The sequence below is a fragment of the Camelus ferus genome, chromosome 15 (genome assembly GCF_009834535.1).
Source record: "Camelus ferus isolate YT-003-E chromosome 15, BCGSAC_Cfer_1.0, whole genome shotgun sequence".
Lineage (NCBI taxonomy): Eukaryota > Metazoa > Chordata > Mammalia > Artiodactyla > Camelidae > Camelus > Camelus ferus.
The window spans coordinates 19,274,982-19,296,964 of record NC_045710.1 but is presented as its reverse complement, the minus strand read 5'-3'; the positions used below and the strand labels follow the sequence as shown (position 1 = coordinate 19,296,964).

At 36.5% G+C, this 21,983-nt stretch overlaps 1 protein-coding gene and 1 long non-coding RNA gene across 7 annotated transcripts in view; one reads left to right on the top strand and one right to left on the bottom strand.

Moving 5' to 3' along the window:
- The window catches only part of BABAM2 (BRISC and BRCA1 A complex member 2), a 444,883-nt gene that overhangs the window by 288,419 nt on the left and 134,481 nt on the right, over nucleotides 1-21,983 (bottom strand). The window lies entirely within an intron of this gene.
- LOC116668919 lies at nucleotides 1,034-16,218 on the top strand. Its single transcript, XR_004326194.1, has 3 exons — nucleotides 1,034-1,097; nucleotides 1,311-1,317; nucleotides 16,209-16,218. It is a non-coding gene; the product is annotated as an uncharacterized LOC116668919 (long non-coding RNA).

Here is a 21,983-nt window from a genome sequence, read left to right as displayed (position 1 = left end):
TCTATTCAACATTGTACAGGAGGTTCTAGCCAGGGCAATTAGGCAAGAAAAAGAAATGAATGGCATCTAGATTGGAAAGAAAAAGTAAACTTATCTCTATTCACAGATGACATGATCTTGCATATAGAAAACCCTAAGGAATTCACACACACACAAAAATTCTATGAGAATTAATAAACAAGTTTCACAAGGTTGCAAGATACAAGAGAGATGTACAAAATCAACTGCTTTTCTATACACTACCAATGAACAATTCAAACATGAAGTTAAGAAAACAGTTTAATTTACAACAACACCAAAAGAATAAAATACTTAGAAATAAACTTAATAAGAGAAGTGTTAAGACTTGCACGGTGAAAACTACAAAACATTGAAAGACATTAAAGAAGGCCTACATATATGGGAAGACATCTCACGTTCATAGATCAGAAGACTTAATATTGTTAAGATGGCAATACTACTGAAATTAATCTACAGATTTCATGCAATCCCTGCTGGCTTTTTTGGCAGAAACTGACAAACCAATCCTAAAAGTTACATGGAAATGCAAGGGGTCCAGCATGGCCAAAAAGTAATCCTGACAAAGAGCAAAGCTGAAAGACTCAAACTTCCCAATTTCAAAACTTATCACAAAGCCACAGTCATTGAGACAGTGTGGTACTGACACAAGGACAGACATACAGATCAATGGAATAGAATTCAGAGTCTGGAAATAAACTTTCATATTTATAGTCAACTGATTTTTGGCAAGGGTGCCAAGATAATTCGAAGCAGCAAAGAAGAGTTTTTCATCATTCCACACCCATTAGGATGACTACTAAAAAAGACAGAAAGAGACTAAAACAAGTGTTGGCGAGGCTGTGGAGAAACTGTAACCCCTGTGCACCACTGGTGGGAATATAAAAGAATGCAGCTGCTATGGAAAGCAATGTGGCAGTACCTCAAACATTTAAAAATAGAATTACCATATGATCCAGCAATTACACTCTCGGTATATACTCAAAAGAAGTGAAATCAGCGTTAGTGTCTCAAAGAAATATTTTTATACCCAGATTCACAGCAGTATTATTCACAATGGACTAAAGGAAACTAACCAAGTGTCTGCTGACAGATGAATGGATAAACAAAATGTGGTATACATATACAATGGAATAATAATCAGCTTTAAAAAAGGACATTCTGACACATGGTATAATAGGGATGAACCTTGAGGACATTATGGTAATATAAGCCAGACATAAGAAGACAAATACTGTACAAGTTCACTTATATGAGGTACGCAGAGTAGTCAAATTCATCGAGGCAGAAAGGAGATTGGTGGTTGGCAGGAGCTGGGGGAAGGGAGTAATGGGGAGTTGTTGTTTAATGGGTACAGATTTCAGTTTCACAAGATGAAAAGAGCTATGGAGATTGCACAACAATATAAATGTAGTTAACATTACTGAAATATAGAAACATTACTTAAAAACTATTAAGACAGTAAATTTTGTGTTATTTATTTTACACAATTTAAAAAACTTCAAGTAAAAGAGTCTGCTATAGACTGAATGTTTGTGTTCCTTTAAAATTCACGTTGATAACTAATCCCCAGTGTGATGGTATTTTGAGGTGGGCTTTTGGTAGGTGATTAAGTCATAAGGGCAGAGCCCTCATGAATGGGATTAGTGCCCTCATAAAAGAAACCCAAGAGAACCCCTTTGTCCGCTTCTGCCATATGAGGTTACAATGAAAAGGCAGACTGTCTATGAATCAGGAAGAAGACCCTACCCACTGAATCTGCCAGCACTTTGATTCAGACTTCCCAGCCTCCAAAACTGTGAGAAATAAATATTTGTTGTTTTAGCCACCCAGTGTATGGTAATTTGTTACAGCAGCCTGAAGAGACTAAGAGTCTTTCCAACAAATAATGCTAGGACAATCAGAGAGCCACATGCAAAAGAACAAACTTGAGTCCCAACTCATACCATATACAAAAATTAACTCAAAATGGATCAAAGACCTAAGTGTAAGAACAAAAGTATAAAAATCTTCAAGGAAAACATAAGAATAAATCGTTACAACTAGGCAATGTTCTCTTAGATGTGAAATCAAACGCAGAAGCAATAAAAGTAGGTAAACTGGACTTCATAAAAATTTAAAACTTTTTTCCTTCAAAGGACACTATCTCGAAAGTGAAAAGACAACCCACAGAATGGGAGAAAATATAGAATTTGGCAAATCCCACATCTGATAAGGCAGTTGTACCCAGAATATAAGGAACTCTTATACCGTAACAATAAAAAGGCAAATAATCCAATTTAAAAATGGGCAAAGGATTTGAATAGACATTTCTTTAAAGAAGATAAAGAAGTGGTCAATAAGCACATGAAAAGATGCTCAACATCATTAGTCACTAAGGAAATGAAAATCAAAATCAAAACCACAATGAGATACCACTTCACACCCACTATGATGGCTACAATCAAAAAGACAAATAATGACAAGTATTGGTGAGGCTGTGGAGAAACTGGAACCCTCAGATACTGCCAGTGGGAATACAAAGAGGTGCCATCACTTAGGAAAATAGTTTGGTAGTTTCTGAAAATGCTAAACATACAGTTACCTCATGACCCACCAATTCTACTTCTCGGTATATATCCAAGAAAAACAAAAACATATGTCCACACAAAAACTTGCACGTGGATGTACAAACATTATTCACAAGAGCCAAAAAGTAGAAACAATCCAATGATCATCAGCTGATAAACAGATAAATAAAATGTGGTATATACATACAATAGAACATTTTTCAACTATAAAAAAGTACTGACACATGATACAATGTGGATAAAGTTTGAAAACTTCATGCTAAGTGAAAACAGCCAGACACAAAAGGCCACATATTGTATGATTATTGGGAAATACCACTTATATGAAATGTCCAGAATACATAAATCCATAGAGACAAAAAGTAGATTACTGGTTGCCAGGGGCTGGGAAAGGGAGGAATGGGGAGTGACTGCTAACGAGTACAAAGTTTCCTTTTGTGGAGATGAAAATGTTCTGGAATTAGTGTTGATGGTTGCACCACTCTGTGAATGTATTAAAAACCACTAAATTGTACACTTCAAAGGGTGAACTGCATGGTATGTGAATTATATCTCAATAAAGCTCTTATTTTTTCAATCTGATGCAAAAATCCATCCCACTTTAATCCAAACTTAAACACAAATAAAGTAGGAAGTGTTTACTCAATGGCTACAAGTAAATTTATTTTTTTATAAATAAAATCATCTCAAAAACGCAACTGGAGAATTCTCCATTTTAAAAAAAAAATGCAGTGAGTTCTTTTTAAAAGCAAAGAATGCTTTTATAAGATGAATACTTACAAAGATCTTTATTTTTTCAAGAAGTTTCCCAAATGGGTCCTTTTAAAGGAGAGTACTGGGGAGTGTTACTTTTTAAACTTTTTAACTGACTGAAAAATTAAATAGTCAAAAGTATTTGAATATGTGATGAATTTTTTAAGGGAAACAATGTATAGCAATTATTATACCCTCAACGGAAAGGATCCTATTAGGGGGAAAGAGAGTAACTATATTATACATAGTAAAAATACTATACAGGTATTTTTCAAAACAAATAAATTTAAATATCTTTCAGAATCTCACTCTTAAATTTCAGACTTTCTCAAATTCTCACCTTCAACCTCAAAGAACTCCTAAAACACTTTACCTTAATACTCTATAGCCTCTTTGGAATAAAATGTGGCATTATTTCCTTGCTTGGGAGAAGGGTCAGTAAATCAGTCAAGAACATTTATTAAAAACCTACCATGCACAGATGTACATTCTGGACACCTGGGGAGTTATATAGGAAGTAGAAAACATAGTCCCAGACCTCAAGGCAGAGATGTGGAGAAAAGACCAACACAAATCATGGAGAAGAGCAATAATATCGCATTTCCTTTATTTCACCCTGGAGAGGATGATACGAACACAGAGTAACAGACTACAGGGATACTGCTTACTTCAACTTTTCATTAAAAGGAAGAGTCGGCAAGAGAACAAAGAAATTAAAATAGTATCAGAGGTGATATAAGATGAGGTTTAAAAGAAAGAAAGAAAGAAAGAAAGAAAGAAAGAAAGAAAGAAAGAAAGAAAGAAAGAAAGAAAGAAAGAAAGAAAGAAAGAAAGAAAGAAGAAAGAAAGAAAGAAAGAAAGAAAGAAAGAAAGAAAGAAAGAAAGAAAGAAAGAAAGAAAGAAAGAAAGAAAAAGAAAAGAAAAGAAAAGAAAAGAAAAGAAAAGAAAAGAAAAGAAAAGAAAAGAAAGAAAATACCTAGAATGGCTAGAAGTGTATAAATATCTAACAGCAAAATGGCAGTTTCAAGTCCATTCACGACTCCCTGAAAATCACTGGGCTACGACTTTCAGACCAGCGGGGCAGGAGATCTTCTCCTTGAAAACACACATCTACAGTTCCTCAAAGAAACCAGAAGAGGTGTAAGGAAGTTTGTATTTACACGCTCATGCCTTGGCAGCTGGCCCTCTTTAGAACATATCAGCATCATCTCAGAAAGGCCCAATCACCAGACCTGCAGAGTGAACCACATGTCTTGCTACGGAAGAAATACAGCTTGTTCACAAGCTCCTTTCCTTATTCTTACCAGCGAATAGTATCCTCATATTTTGTCTCTCTTAAAGCTTAAATAACTGCTAGGAAAACACAATATCAAAGAAACAATTCAAATGGTAAATAACTAGAGTTTTGCCAATGATGGAAGAATTATTCCTATCAGTTGCTACATAAAGAACGATTATTTACTGAAACTCCAACTATAAGAAGTAAGGGCCAGAAAAGAATCTTGTGGAAGTGCCAGGCTGAAGGAGATTTTCAATGGAAAAGTAGGTTTAAGAAACAGTTTTACAAAGATTCTGGAGAGGTAACACATTTCCAAGAGTTAGTTCTAACTCTTGATAGCGTCTCCTTACACTGAAATAAACTCTCTCTTTCTCTGAAAATTTCATCCACTAGTTCTTAGGAATTTGTGGAATGAGTCTAGTTTCATTTTAATATCATAGCTCTTCAACCATTTGCAAGCAGCTCTTGTGACCCCTCTCTCAACCCCACCATGAGTCACCCCTTGACCAAGCTAAATACCCCAGGTTCTCTCACTAGTCCTCTTATGATTTGGTCTCCATTTCCTTTATCATCCTCTCCTCTCTCTTCTCTGCATGTATACCAGTTTGTCCTCAGTCCTCTCAGAGAGTAATACCCAGAAATAAGCATAAGATTTCAGGTGTGCTCTGAAGAACACAGAATCAAGTTAAAAAAAAAAAAATCCCTGCCTTCATTTCAGATACTAAACTTCTATTAATAAATATACTGCAGATTGGAATGGCTTTTCTGGCAGTCATATCAACGTTAACTTATGCTTCCTATCAACTAAAAGCCCCAAAGCTTTTACATATACACTAATGCTAAGCCATATATCCCTCATTCTGAATTTGGACAGCTGGATTTCGGAAGCCATTTCAGAATTTTAGATTTATCCCTATTACATTCCAATCTGGTTAGATTTACCTCTCTATTTACAGCCCATCATAATATTGTTAGGTTCCATTCCAATTTGGGGTAGGCACCCCCAGTTTCAAGTTATAAAGAGATTGGCTAAGCATGCTTCTAGAAAACTCTCTCTCTGGCAGCCACAGTTCAATTATCAGTACCTCTTGGGTGCAGTCCATTTAAACAATAATATTTACCCCAAAATACTATGAACCTAAACATTAATCACAAGGATATCATAAAGAAACTTACCAAGTGCCTCAAAGATATACTCCGTTTTCCCTACAAATTCAGAGATACCATCAGTAATTCCATAGTACAGCACACTTTTTTGTCTTGAGAGGTAAAATTTCTTTTCCTATATTAAGGAAGAGACTATAAAGAATTAAATCTGAAAGTTGATATAATTTGCATGAAACAGGCCCTCAAAAAATATCTGTAGAAGAAAGGATGGAAGTGGAGGGGAGATTAAACTGAGACCATTCAAATTTCCCCCCTTTCCTTATAATACTTCCTTGTATCAGATCCTTCAGCCTGAGGCCACATCTACTCCTTCTTCATATTTCTAGTATCCAAAGCTGTGCTGTGCAACAGAAATATAATACAGCCATATGCATAGCTTTAAACTTAGTAGTAGCCACATGAAAAGAGTAAAAAGGGTAAGAGACAATTCTCAGGAAATTAAGCTACATGAGTCGTAGGTATATCAGAAGGAATTTGCTGTGCTGCTGATTCTAAGAAACTCAGACTAATTAAAAAAGGGGTATAATGTCCCATCTTCAAATGCTCTAATATGTTTTCAATGAACCTTTAACCTTGAATTTTTGTATTCTTATTTCAGTGCATAAAATAACAATATCTTAAGTCAAATGCTATGAATTAGCATTACTTTATTGAGCAATAAATATTCTACTGCACAAAATTGTAGTCTTAATGATTTTGTAATGCATATTCACAAAATGTCTCATTAATATAATTTATTACCAATTCTTTTTTAATAACTACAATGCATCTGATACCACAAAAAGAAAGTCTGCTTTTTTCAACTTTTCTCTGACTTTTTTTGTAGTTTTAAAAAGTAGTTAGGAATTAAATATAATTTTTAAACAAATCAGTAATGATGACTGTCATGAAATAGTGAAACCTAATGTTAATTAATTTTGGTTAATTACATGAGGTGTCTGGTTTATATATGGTTTATACAGAGGCCCAGGCCAGGACCCTCTAAACTACTATGTATTTACATTTCATTTTCTGTAAACTAAATATCATAGTGAGAAAGATTAAAAGACTGGTTTAATGTACAGATTAAGGAGCTTAGCATTTACAGAGAAGAAGAAGAGATACTGTCATTTGGAGGATACTATGGAAAAAATCTTGAAATGTGAAGCAATACCAAAGAAATGGTAACTGACTATTCTATACTTGAAGCTTAAGAAAAGAGAATGTAACTGTAAAGATTTACGTTGAACTGGCAGAATAAAAGAGACTTTTTTTTTCACATTTTCTAAAGAGATAATTTTCACTTATTAATTCACTTAATACCTCAAAAATATTAAACATATGCAATACTCTAAGTCACGTCAGTAACAGAAAAAGAATTAAGAGATTCTGCTCCAATAAAGTTTGCAATCTGGAAATACGCTCTTAGAGGTAAGACATTTATGAAAATAACTATAAATGCTAATAAATTATTGATTCAGGATTGGATCAATCAATGGATACTAAAACCGTTAGACAAAAGGTTTTTCGGGAACAGGACACTCTCAAATATCACCCTACAGATAACACACTGCAATAGATAAAAAGTATCTTTATAACAGAGAAATCTGGAAGATACCACTTTACTTTAACCACATAGTAAAACTTAGCAGCACCAACAATGTAACAAATGGACATCATGGACAGTGTGATGAGTACACTGAGAAGGACATAACATCACCTGTTTAGAAAGCTTGACAAACATGTTTAACCTAAAAACAATCATGAAGAGATAATCAGACAAACCAAACTGTAGAACATTCTCATGCTACAAAACAACAGGCATGGAGTCTTTAAAACCATAGATATCATGAATGACTTAAAAAAATAGGTAAGAGAACTGTTCTAGATTAAAGAAAATAAAAGAGATATGAGCAGTAAAAACAGTGCATGATCTATCCCTGGATTACAAATCAGAGGATAAAAGCTAAAAGGACATTAACGGGCAACTGTAGCAATATAAATATGGACCACATATATTAGATAATATTATTGTATCAATGTTAAATTTCTTGAGTGCAATAAAGGCACTGAGATTCTGTAGAAGAGACATGTCCTTTTCATGGGAGATACACATCGAAGTACTAGAGGTAAAACATCAGAATGTTTGCAACTTACTTCGAAATGGTTCTGAAAAAAAAATTTAGACATATAGATATAAATACACATCTACATCCGCATACATATGCACATATGTGTGTGAATAGAGAGAGTGAGAAATAAATATGGCAAAATGTTAACAACTGACAAATCAGATAAAGGGTTTACAGATGTTCATTGTATGATTCTTTTAAAAATTTTAGAGGATAGATGTTATGTTTAAAAATAACAACTTGACAGAAAAAAAAACAGTTCCAGGTAAAAACTGATTAGTGTCACAATAAACAGACAACATGCCCTGGAAATTGTGAAAATGTCGGAACTGGTAAGGAATATAAGAGACAGCTTCACCAAAGAAGTGGCTCTTGAGCTGGATGTTAGATAACAAAAACAATTTTGAAAGAAAAAATTTTACAAAATACAGTAACACATTCTTCCATAAAAAATGAAACAGTGTAGAATATATACAAAAAATTAAAGAAGGAAAGGATTTAGAAATGAGGCTATGAAGGGAACAGCATGAGCATAAGCAGAGTTGCAGGAAACCCAAAGCACATCCAGCTGCATCGTGCCCCACCCACGGCCCACCCCAGAGCTCACCTGTACCTCTGAGCTCCTGTACACCAGAGGTTCTCAACCTCGGGCCCACTGACACTTTGGGCCAGATAATTCTTTGTTGTATAGACCACTCAATGAGTTACAGGATGTTTAGCAGTATCCCCGGCCTCGACCCAGTAGATCCCAGCCAGAAATACTCTCTTCCTCCCTCAGTAGTGACAACCGCAAACGTCCCCAGATATTGCCAAGTGGTCTCAAGGAGCAAGACAACCTCCCCACCCCAAACCCCACTCTCATTCTCTTACTTCCCCTCCTCATCTCACGACCCCCTACCTCATCCAGCCCCACTCACCCCCCTGTCCTAGAAACCAGTGGCTACCCAGCTCAAGTAACTTCATCTGTCTGCCAAAGGGCATTCTCTGGCCTAAAAGGGAGCTCGGCCAGCACCAAAAAACAAAACAAAACAAAACAAAACAAACAAGACAGGCTATGGTGCCTGAAAGTGAATGACATTAAGAATAAAGGATGAGAACAGATACATATAAACAACTTCCTAATTTCTTTGCCCTTCCTTGGGACAATATTGAGGAGTTCTACACAGCTGGGAGGTTAAAAGTCAGATCTAACCTCATCTGCCCAAGGCAATAACCCACTCATTTATACACCCTTTTTTGGCTTTTCTCCCCCATCCCCCTTGTCATTCTTCCCTACCTCCTCACTGTGCTTCCAGGGGTCACCTTCCAAATAAACTATATGTACCCAAATCCTTATCTCAGGCTCTGCAATTTTAGGTAACCAAAGTAAGGCAGAAAATTTGGCTGTTCAATGAAGAAATGCACATTTCTCCTGGAGAAATGAAATGTTTAGTATCTAACCATGACTGGGTGGGATGTTCCAAAATCACAACTCTGCAAGTTCTGTTCTGCTCAGCATTCAGTCTGACCCACTCAAGTCCTGTGCCCTGAGACAGGGCTTCGGTGCTTCCACTTCTACCCCACAACCAGAAAAGGAACACAGCATGCCTGCATCCAAAAGGCAAAAAAGGAAGGAAAGACTAAAAAACAAGGTTATTTCAAATAGAGGAGAAGGGTTCAAGCTACTAAAGCTATCTGATGTACCAACCTAATCAAACCCAGATTGATTGTAGCTTGAGATCTGAGAGAATCTGGCTCAGCAACTCACTAGAGACAGACACACAATTTTGCAAAGAACAACAATTTTTTACAAAAAATTGCTTCCCCAGTTGTTCCCTGGAGAGAGAAGAAGAGTGAAAAGGCTGGCCTGAGGCCCAGAGTGAAAAAAGTACAAGATGAGCCTGGAACATCTAGTCATGCCAGGAAGCAAGAAAGCTATCAAAGGCTTCTGGGGTCATATCAACAAGATTCAGGAACACCACGAAGAGGCTCTCACTGGCCAGAGATCGGTCCCTGCAAATGTTAACAACAATAAGTGTAATGAGCTTAAAATACATCAATAACCAATTAACCACGAGTTAATAATGATATGCTAAAAAAATTAAGTTATCTTTGGAAGATGCAAAGGAAACTACTCATTATTTTGAAAATCAGAAAAGAGAAGAATCAAGCATTTAGTCTATTCTTCTAAAGGGACTGTACTCAGGATCAACAAACAGCCGATCAGAAAAAACTTCTCTTTACAGAAGTACTTCAGCCAATAAAAGAAGAAGAGATGATAGAATATCACCATTTTGTAACTCTTAACAAATGAATGGATCTAAATAAGCAAAGACCATTAAAGGATGCTACCTCAAAAGACAGCCAGATGTTACAGGCCTCCTAATGGGAGACTATGTTATACCGTGAAATATTCTTGGCAAAAATAAATAAATAAATAAACATGAATCTGATTAAGCTTCTCGACCGAACTGTGGATTCATACAGGATATAGAGGAGCAAAGAAACATACTAAACGACATGGCTGAAATCAACAAAATTCAGACAGGGGAAACTCTGTAGGACAAGTGGCCTAATTTCTTCACAAATAATTTTAAAATAAAGAAGAAAAAGAAGAGAGAAAGAAAGACTGAAGAAGGAGGAAGAGGAGAAAAGAAAACGGGAGGTAAAAGACCATGAGGAGGAAAAAGAGGAGGAAAAATGAGAAAGAAGGAGGGACAGGGATGAAATCACTGTAAATAACATATCAACCTACTGCAATGTATGCACTGTAAGTATCCAAACAAACTGTAACACACACACACACGTTTTGTTTACATATATATGTGGAGTATGTATGTATATATGTATCTGTGTGCATATACCAACCCAGGGAAATTTGAATACTGCCTGGTAATGAAAGATTTTAGACTTAGTATTGACTTTTTAAAGAGTTACGATGACAGTAAAGCTATGTTTTCAAAAGACTCATTATCCCCTAGCGAAATAAATGGAATATTTATGGATGATGTGATATGACACTTTGGATTTGTTTCAGAATAATCTGGGGAAAAGTTGACGGCGGACTCGTAAAACATAACTGACCATGGATTGAGAATTGTGAAGCTAGGTGTTAGGTACCTAGGAATTCATTACACCTTTCACCCTACTTTTGCATTTGAAATTTTCAAAAAAAAAATTTAAGTGACTTTCTCAAAGACTCCACTTATTGACACCAGACTTGAACTCTGATGGCAAACAATATAATTTGTGCTGAAATAATTTTCATTCAGCAGACATAGAGTTGGAAGAAACCTTATAATGAAGGCAATCACATAATTTATCACTCAAACTGGGACACCTAGAGTGGGAAAGAGGGCGTTATTAATTATTAACCAGGACAAGAGATGTAAAGAGGAATAAGGTTGATTGCCTTCCACATATGATATCCACCTTAGTTTCCAACAGCTCAGAATTATCCCTTAAAATATATAATGTCTCTAATAAAGAAGTTATATGGTATCTGTTTCAATTCTTCCCAGTAATGTAAAACTCACTATTTCCCAAAGTAGTTCCTTATATTAGAGGACAACACTGACTATTAAAAGCTCCTGTGCAAAAAGGGGAGGGATAGATTAGGAGTTTGGGACTAACAGATACATACAACTATATATAAAACAGATAAACAAGGACCTACTATATAGCACAAGGAACTATATTCAATTTCTTGTAATAAGCTATAATGGAAAAGAATATAAAAATATATGTGCATATATATGTATGTATATGTGTAACTGAATCGCTTTCCTGTACACCTGAAACTAGCATTATAAATCAACTACAATAAAAAAAATTGTTTAATAAAGCTCCTGTGCAGAGTCAAAATCTAGTAACTTCTCCCTGGTCATATTGGTTTTACTTCCTGAAAGAACAAAATGTGATGAGTAGAAAGAACTCTGAACTAAGAATAGAGAACAGGCTCTGCCATTAACTAATGGTACCCTCTTGGACAATTTACCTAACCTCTCTCAGCCTCCACTCCAGGCCCTTTCTGTCTTTAAAAACTAGCACTCCTAGTTTCTTTGAGCATTGTCTATGTGTCACAATTTCTGTCAAGCACACACTGGTTTGATAATGTTTCTCCTGCACTGTGGTACTCAAATGTCAACACCACACTCAGGTATGGTCTACTATGTCACAGCACAGCAGAAGAAGCTCACTCCAAGTTGGGGACTCAATGTTTCTGTTGATACAGCACAAGGTTGTGTTAGCTTTTTCAGTAGTCACATCATGTTACTGGTTCATACTATAGATCCCAGGTCATTTTTCATGTAACTGCTTTTCTCTACCTATACAACTAATTTTTGAAACCTAAATAAGGGACTTGACACTGTTCAATTTCACCCCATTGTTTCTAATCCAAATTACCAGCCTACTGGGATTTGTTTGTCACACTATTATAGTATCAGTCTCTTTGAACCTGTGCCCTCACAAGTTGAAAAAGTAATTATCCACATAATTCACAAAAATCTTGAACAAAACATAGTCAAAAATATGACCCTGGAGTTCTTCATTCAGAGATTTGCCAATGACTGTTTAATTTACTGCAAATCTACTTAGACCCTTTTTTTTTTTTTTTTGGTTTAATAACTTATATATCCAGAAAGACATCACAGGGAAATGGTCAAATTTTCTGCTAAAATGATTTGCTATATCCCAATCTACCATCAAAAAGAAATAAGGTTAGTCTGGCATAACTTGCTTCTAAGTAAACCTATGTTGGCTACTAAAGATATAAAATGTTTTAAATGCTCTCAAACCATTTAATAATCAGATCTTGAATCCTCCCCAGCATCAATATAAAAATTAAGCTGTCATTTTAAGAATATATCTCTCCTTCATTTTCTTTAAATATTAGGACCATGTTTTTCCTCATCTGTAGTCTGCTAACATTATCCACAATTTCTCAACCCTAATTATTTGGTAATTCTAGTAATTCCAGTAATTCCATTTTTCAAAAAGATCATCGCCATAAAAGGAATTTTGGTATGTCTAATTAATTCAAACAAGAATTCTGCCAAGCGTTCCTTTCAGTACCATGAAATGGTCATGCAGATGAGGAAATACAGTTGTTTTGTCCCTAGGAGAAAAATATTTTTTGCAGAGCATTGTGATGTTGTCTCATGATAAGATTCCTATTAATGATAGTAGCTATATATCCACTTACCAAGGACACTACTAAAGAAATTACTACAATTAGCAGTGGATTAGATGACATCAAAGGGTCTCTGGCTCTAAAAAATAAATTCTTTCACTTCAGTTAATTGTTAGGATGACATAAGTTCTGACAAATCCATGTATCTTAAGAGGAATTGTAGCAAGACTAATAGGCTGAGGGGAGAGTATTCTATTTTAATTAAATTTGCTTTTGATCATATCTCATTTCTTTCAGATTCCTTCTGTTTCATAAAATAAAACTTCGTATTTGATATTTAAAGCATATGCTAAGGTCAAAATCTTTTGATAATTTCATTTCTAAATAAATGTTAAGTACATTTTAAAATGAAAAGCCTTTTTTTTTACTCAAAAATGCCCAAAGAGTTTAGCTATACATAGTTAGTCCATCTTATTATCTTGACCTTTAAGTTATCTTGACCTTTAAGTTTTCTTCCCTCATCTTTCCCACATTAAAGAAAAACCATCCAAGTGATTTTAGAAAATGGTTCAAAACTGTTGTTTAATTTATGATCTGGTTGTAAATTAAACAACAGATTTTATTATTTCAAAAAGACATAATTAAGATAATTAAAGATGTATTAGGCCAGATAACAGAGCTGAATCATAAAGCTATGTTGCTAGGTCAGGGTCTATAAGATAACTGAAGATTACAGGCTAACTAGTCTTAAAGACACACAAAGTAAAATCAGCATTTAAGACTATTCTCTACAGCTGACTTGAAACTAAGCCTTTACCTCTCATAAACCTGATTAACTTCTCACCCTATTTTCAGCAATTTCTCCTTGCGATTTCTGCCCTCAGAAACAAACAAAACAAAAATAACCAGCCATGAGTTGTTACTCTTCAAGTGTCCAAGAGAGAGCCACACAAAAGTGGAAGTTTGTCAGTTAATTTCCCAGTCAGGTATTAGTCAAACTGTCCACCACCTTTCCTGGCTGATGTGTGACAGAAGGCATTAGCATTTGATGTTGGTTTACTTCCTGGTCAGCAACGCCACTGCTTGCTCTTATTTCCTGCATAACTTACTCACCACGTTGATTTGCTCTTACTTGCTTCTACTGAGAAGCCAATTGTTACTGTATGGTAATAAAGACAGTAATTCTTTTCCAGCATGTTACAGTGGAAAAAGCATCGGGCTTGTTTGTACTCAGAAGTCTTGGATTTGGGTCCCTGACTTCCCAGTTATGTGACCTAGTCACTTAGACTCTGTGAGTCCTCACTTGTATGTAAAGCAGGGAAACTGGCCCTCTGAAAGCTGTTGGGAGATTAGAGTGAGATCATTCAAGTAAAAATACTTTAGAAAATATGGAATGCTATCTGATTGCAAATGCGTCTTTCTAATTCCTAGCTGAATTACACAAAGCAAAAATTTAAAGCTAATGTGGCTACAGCTTGATACAGATGAGCAACACTTGCCAAAAAATCAGGAGAAATAACCACAGAATGCTAGATGGGAGGAGGGGAACCACACCAATCTTTCTTTCAGTTCTGAGTTCATTGTTTAACAATGTGTCTTTTGCTGACTGCAACCACTGGCACAAACCAGAGCACCCGCAGCAGAATCAAACTAGCACACAAAGAACAATCTCAGACTGAGCCTTGTGCTTTGGCGCCCACAAAACAGGGCTTGAAAGATCGTGCAAAAGCCCACTCATAAACTTTCAGAAACTTTGTGAAAACCAAGCACTAGCCTGTGGAATTCATGAACAAAAAAACTGAATAATACTTCCTACTGTCAAAAAACTCTGAAAAGCCCAGCAGCTGGACCAAAAAAGATGTAAAAAAAAAAAAAAAGTAGCATGAAGGATCCTTTGAGTTCACACACGACAGAGTCAAACAACAAGTTTAACAATAAACAAAAGCAAGTCCCATAATCCAAAGAAACTAAAGGGGAAGGGGGATTAAAATGAATAAAAATTTAGGATGGTGAAAAATAAGGATGAATAATTTAAAATTCTTCAGAAGTCGATTAAAAAAAATGCTTTACAGAAACAAGGATAAAATGATAAAATAATAAAACTATTACCAAAGTAAAAATAGTTAAAGCTTTAGTCATCATTCAACAAAAATACAAAAAAGAAAAAGAAAAAAGTGAAAAACAAAGCAACAGAAAAGGAGCAGTTCATTAAAAGCAATGGTATCACAATAACAGATTTCTGTTTGATAATTTAAACTTAAGTTGATGATAATAAAGGACAGAGACAGTCACGCTCTGGCCAGGAAAGTTACGCAAGTCAGAAAGAAACAAATCAAACAGGGTCTGTAAGAGCAAGTTATCTACGTGTACCGCAATTTTCAGGGAAGGGGTGGAGAAATAAGCAAAACACAAGTCACATTTCAGAAGTGCCAAGGTCACTCCCAACACAGTAGAAAAATAAATAAATAAAACATTAAGAAATTGTGAAATAAAAGCATTAATAGAGATCAACTGAAATATAGTAGAATCCCTTCTAACACTGGGGCAAATTCTGTCTTGACCATAATACATGAAGTAAAGGTTGATACACCATGGTTACCCTGTCATGAAAGTAGTGCTCTTTTATCCAGTAAGTGTTTCAGCATCCAGTAGTATTTCAGTGAGGTTACGGCATCTCTCTTCTTACAACATTAAAAGATTTCAACAACAAATTAAATATTTTACTAAATAGAAAACTACCTGAAACTTGCAGGATTCCCAGACTCTTAAGAGTACATTTAGACATGGAGCATGTACTCCTTCAGAGAAACAAACTGACTTGCATGTGGCTATGGGCCAGGCTGCTGGATGGCTACAGAAAATTCTTTTATAGAAGCAATTCCATTACTCAATTAACAACACTTGCTGAGTCTTCAACGTGGACAAAAAGCGTAACTGTAGATCTGTTCCCCTCTTCTCTCAAGAAAGCTGCTACTTAAAACCAGTGTCCCCACTCCAAAGGTAGGATCCCTTCCATTCCCCAAAACCACAAGTAGCTTTGGGTTATCTGAAATACTGAAGAGCCACACTGAGGTTCAGAACTCATAAACAGAGCCCCAGCAGTCCAAAGCACCCCTCTGGGGAGAGTCCCCCACTTCTTTGTAGGGTGCAAAGTACTTCCCACTGACAGCGTACACTATGCACAAAGTTCGCTTCAGGAAGGCACACCATGATGACTAAATGCCAAGCCTCTGTCTTCCTCATAAAAGTATTTGTCAAGGGCAAGGACCTAACAGTCAGCTGTACAGTCTTTGACACTCTCCACCCGACAGCCAGGCCCTCTCCAGACCTTCTGCCTCTTGGTAGGTGACCTGAAACTCCAACTTCACCCAGATATGAAAATAAATCATGGATATTCAAATATATATTCATATATTTACCTACATAATGAATAATAGACCATCAATGTGAATTTACCACCCTTTCTCCTCAAAATTTACCCATTTCTTTCTCACCCCTTTTGTCTTTTCCTTCTCCCTCCAGAGACAACCTCTGTATCTCTGCTCTTGTCCCACCTCTTCCACCTCCTCCAGGCTCTTGTTCCACTCGTATTCTTCAGGGTCTGTACTCTAATCACTAATGCTACTTAAACGACCCCAAATCTCAGAGGCTTTAAACGACCCCCATTTTATTATGCTCCAGATTCTGTGGGTTAGAATTACGGGCAGAACGATTCTTTTGCTCTTCACAGCATTGACTGAGATCACTCAGTGGGATTCAGCTGGTGGACAGCTAGTTTGAAGGGTCCAGTATGGCTCCACTCACACATCTGGTGCCTGGGCTGGGGTAACTCGAAGGCAAGAACTGCCAACTGCAGTGCCTACATGCAAACTAGTCATGTGGCTCGGCTACCTGACAGCATGGCAACCTTGAAGTAGTCATTTCGACTTCTTTTGCCAAAGGCTCTGAGCACAAGTCTTCCTGCTAAGATGGAAGCTGAATTGCCTTTTATGATCCAGCCTCAGAGGTCTTACAGCAGTATTTGCATCTCATTCTATTGGTCAAAATAGTCACAAGCCCACACAGCCACACAGATTCAAGGGGAGGAAAGTTATTTTCCAACTCTTGAGTGAGGAGTGGCAAGGTCACACACAGCACAGAAGAGCAGGTAGGACAGGAGATATCATTGGGGCCATCTCTGGACAATACGCCACAGTCTCCTACTTCACTGACTGCTTTGTTTCAGTTTAAAATCATGCTCAGTCTAATCAGTTCTTTCTTAAAACGTCTACTTTTAGTGCTGTCCATAGTAGCCTGAGATAAACAAAGAAATCTGAGAAGGTAATTATAAGCAAGAGTAAAGGAATTTGCAAAGCTTAGGGGGTAGAAAGCAAATTATGTGCCCAAGGAATGATGACCAGACTACAATGGAACAAGATATTCAGAAGGGAGAGTAGAGGAGAGAGCTGAAAAGGTTAGGGACAGATGTCCAAGTAACCTGGTTTATAGCAAAGAAGGGGATAGAGAGAGAAGAGAATGCTGAAAAGGTTATGATGGTGCCAAACAATGATGTCCCTCAAATACCGGGCTTCAGAATCTGGACTGAGGAGGTACTCTGTAATGACTGGACAACTGGATATGTGAAAGTGCTTTGAGATTCATGGATTCTTCTCTTTCCTTTCTACAGGAGATGGCTAACCCTGCTAAAGCAGGCAAAAGCTCTGATGTTTGAGTGCAACTGCAGGTAACTTGTCTTACCCAAGAGTAGTGAAATTACACTTAGAAAAACAGAAAGAGGAGAAACAGGAAAATAAGAACAATAAAAAAAAATTAACTGGAGATGAAACAATTTTGCAATTTGCTCTACATTAAGATGACCAAATTGTCTGATTTCAACATTAAGTAGCATTCATTCTTTAGTCATGACAGACTTCAGGCATACTGTCAAGCAACATATTTCATGTCTAATTAATCATTTCATGATATGCCTATGAGATCCTTTGACAGAATCAAAAGTTCTGCTACTCTCGGGAAAAACTCAATTTATTCCTTTCTTTCTAATGTTCTATACTCATCATTCTATAATGAGGGATTAATCCATTCAGAATTGTTCTTTACAAAGTAAAGTCCTTTCATCCTATTGCAGCCCAAGTGCTGGCAAAACCAGTTTTGTGAGTCTTTTTCCTGGTTCTTTCTAAATATGCATGTCAACCTGTAGATGTATATAACCTTCAGAGTTCTCTTTCCCTGTCTCTGATGCAGAAACCATGGCACTCTTTCTCAAATTTTCAGATACCCCTTGTCCTACTGAAAGTCCCATTGATAATATTTTTCCAATTAAGACTTCCCACATAAGATGTAATCTTTTAGTGCTCTGGTTTCACTCACTTTAATAAACAAACATTTCCTGATCAGCTTCCATGCGGGTCATACAGACCTTAGAGATCACAGGGATTCTGCTGGTAGAGTTTAACAGTATGTTATTTCAGGAACTACAGATTTGATTGGATATAAATAATCTGGATAACAAGTTTTCCTATGTCTTGAAATCCAAATTTCCTCCTTCATGCTATCTTAGTGCATTACCTAAGGATTTGAGCTGTTTTTATGATGATACTGCCTGATATCCATGAACTGACAAAAAAATCCACCTTCAGAAAGTTCACTCTTTTTCTGTAAAGCAGCACAACTTATCTTTCCTTTCCCTTCATTCATCTTAAGAACACACACACGCAGACATAAAACCCAAGAGCTACACTATTGGTGTTGAACCTTACAGAAGATGGGGTTTTTTATAAAGATGAAAAGAAGACGAGTCAGAAGTAGAAATGATGTGTGCCAGGACAGGCTGTTACGGATTCCATTTAAAATAACTCATGCATGAGTCTGTATTCTCTTTATAAACAGGTTCTTCTCTTAGATGAACTGGGCTAAAGGTAATTCCTATTCTACATGAATAAAACCAAGTTGCCAAAATGTGACCTCTGAGTCATAAGAAAGGAAGAAAATTGCTCTTTTCTAAACTCCACAATATAGTTCATCCACTACAGCATGACAAATTAGAACAACAAAAATGATATTTATCTTTACATTAACTAGTGAAGAAATGTGCTTTAAATTATCTCTGTGTTCCAGAGAGTGAAAATCTTTAATAACCTTATGTTTTATTTACTATAGTATTATTTAATTATTTTATTTTGGTGGGGGAGGTAACTAGGTTTATTTATTTTTAGAGGAGGTACTGGGGATTGAACCCAGGACCTCATGCATGCTAAGCAAGTGCTCTACCACTTGAGCTATCCCTCCCCACCAGAGAGTGAAAATCTAATGCAAATACTTAAGTCATATCCAAAGTGAACAGTCTTAATGGATGCTGGTAACAGGAGTTAAAAATTCCCGCTGTTAAAGTAAAGAAAAACAGAAGAAATAACTGGGCAATAGCATGGCCTAAGTTATTAGATTATCCTTGAAAATCAAAGCCAAAATAAAACAAGGCACCCTGATGTGACTCTGAAGATTAAGCATGACTTCATTTGCAATAGGGGGAAAACTTCTACTAATGCATACATACCTGTGTTAAGGAAAAACCAGGCAAGGTTAATAAATGATGTCAAAGATCACTCAAGTTTTGCCCTAGACCAACAAAATGGAAAGGGTAATTTCAAACTGCTACCAAGCACTTTTAGAATTTGCCAAAGTTTAAAGATTTTTGTTCTTGCAAAGGAAAAAGCAATGATGAATAACAATAGTTTACTTCCTGGCCTTAGGAAAAGGGAGACTGGAGCTCTCCCGCTGCACTTCCTAGAGAAGCATGCCATCTGCCTTCTGCAAATTGAGATCAAACCACCAAGAATTTACAGGGTAGCAGCTATGATAGATGACCTAAAATACTTATCTGTTGCAAAGAGGATGTAGTGCAAACCACACAGGAACCGACAGGAAATCAGCCCTCAGGCTGGCACGTGTACATTTAAGAAGGCTAGGAATCCTGGGCCTTTGACAGCCAAATTTCATCTCTTCCTTTATAGGAAGAGTTATCCTTCAAAGAGAACACTCAGAAAGATACTATACAAAGCTTCTTGGTGCCTATTCCTATTTAATAACACTGCCCCATGCCTGAACCAGTGGTTTCCTCACATGTATTAAAAGTCCATCTAAGGTCCTACTGCACTTACTTGACCAACAATCACATGTTTGCTGGCACACACCTTCATTTTCTCAGCCATGAGCCCACGGAATGCCATAAATGATTCACAGGCTGTGATGATGGTAAGAAGAAAAACTAATATTTGGAGTTCACCAAATAATGAGTCACACTCCTGGAAGAAAAGACATCCTTATAATTGGCAGCCCTATAGGGCGAAATTTTAAAAATTGTTTTTAACATTAATATTAATTCCATGAGAGTTGGCCAAAAGAAAACGATGGAGAAACATGTGGTATTTGGTTTGCTTATGCCTTATAAAAGTCCAGTTCATGCTCCAAGAAAAAGAATGAGTAGGATATCTCTTACCTATTCCTAGACCTGCCTTCTGGGCTCACTGATGCCAAGTTACTCATTCTCCCACACAACACTTTCCATACTAATTTTGACCCTTCAGAATCAAAAAGAAGTCTTGCCTTCTTTGCACCCAAATGCCAAAAGGGAATCTTTTTGTATTTCACCTTTATGAAGGGAATGTTTGAAAACAGGCCTCTCTGGCTGTGACATCAGTGAGTTACTGAGCCCTCCAAGGGCCGAAGGAAGCATTCCCAGCCCTCACAGTGCTGCGTACTCCTACGGTGCAATCTGGCAATGGCCAGGGACCAAGTCTTTAAAGCTGTTTTATGGTATTTAACATATGGTCATAAATTGCTCAGTGCTCTAAAGAGGGGCTAAATTTGCCACCCCTATTGATGAGAAATGTTCTTATTTATTTAAATTTAGTGGCAAATTGGCACTTCTCCAGATGGAGTAGTTTAGGCATAAGTACAAAGGGAGAACTAACTAGAGATGAGTTGGAACTTTTCTATACGCTGAATGCAACCACATCGATTTAGGTTTACAGCACCACTATCAAACAGGATTTCCCAGAGAGAATGATAATAATAGGAAAAGTCTGATTTCTCAGGCCCAAGAAGAGGGAAAATATAAATTTCATTCAGAGTACATGAAAAAAAAATGTTTTAATTCCTTTCTCTTGCTCCTCAAGCTAACTCTCGCTTCCCTTGCCCCTTCATCTCTCCCACAAGTTAGATGTATTTGGTCTTCACATAAAATCTCATATCTGTAAAACTCCCTGGAACTTCCTAAATCCTCTTAGCATCCACCTTCCTATTTTGCCATATTTTTTGTTAACTGGTTTATTTTTTTTAATGGCTCTCACTCCCCATCACTAAAGACGGGATCCTGCTAATACATTTTGTTCTCTTCCTTTTACAACCTAGCCCAGTAGCCAAAGGCAGAAGAAAAACAAAATTTTATTTATTTATTTAGGTATTTATTTATTTGGTGGGGTTGTTACTAATGGTATTAATGTGAATGGCATCAGAAGGGAGATGTGAGGGGTAAAACCACTGCTGCTTTTCTTTTTTATATGCTGATATAAAACCAACCGAAGAATCAGAAGATTTTGTCTGACTCTGGAAATGTGAAGAAAGATTTCAATAAACTGCAGGTCTGACAGCAGCCTGGGAAGAGTATTAAAGGAACTGTTCTATGAAGAATTAGGCTGGTCATATCAGACAGAAGTCTCACTTTTTAATTTCAGTAGAAATAGAAGAGCCATATCTGCCACATATATAAATATAAAAAGAGAGACTGATTTATTAAGAATCGATATATACAAGTTAATAATATGAACGATGTCACATACTAGGAAATTTTGACATGCATATCTTCTGGGAGAAGGGAAATATGAAATCTCAATTATTTCCCCCAGAGCAGACTAATGATCCAGTGAAAATCAGTGGAGAACAGCAATCAGATAATAAAACAAGCCTGCTGTGCAACA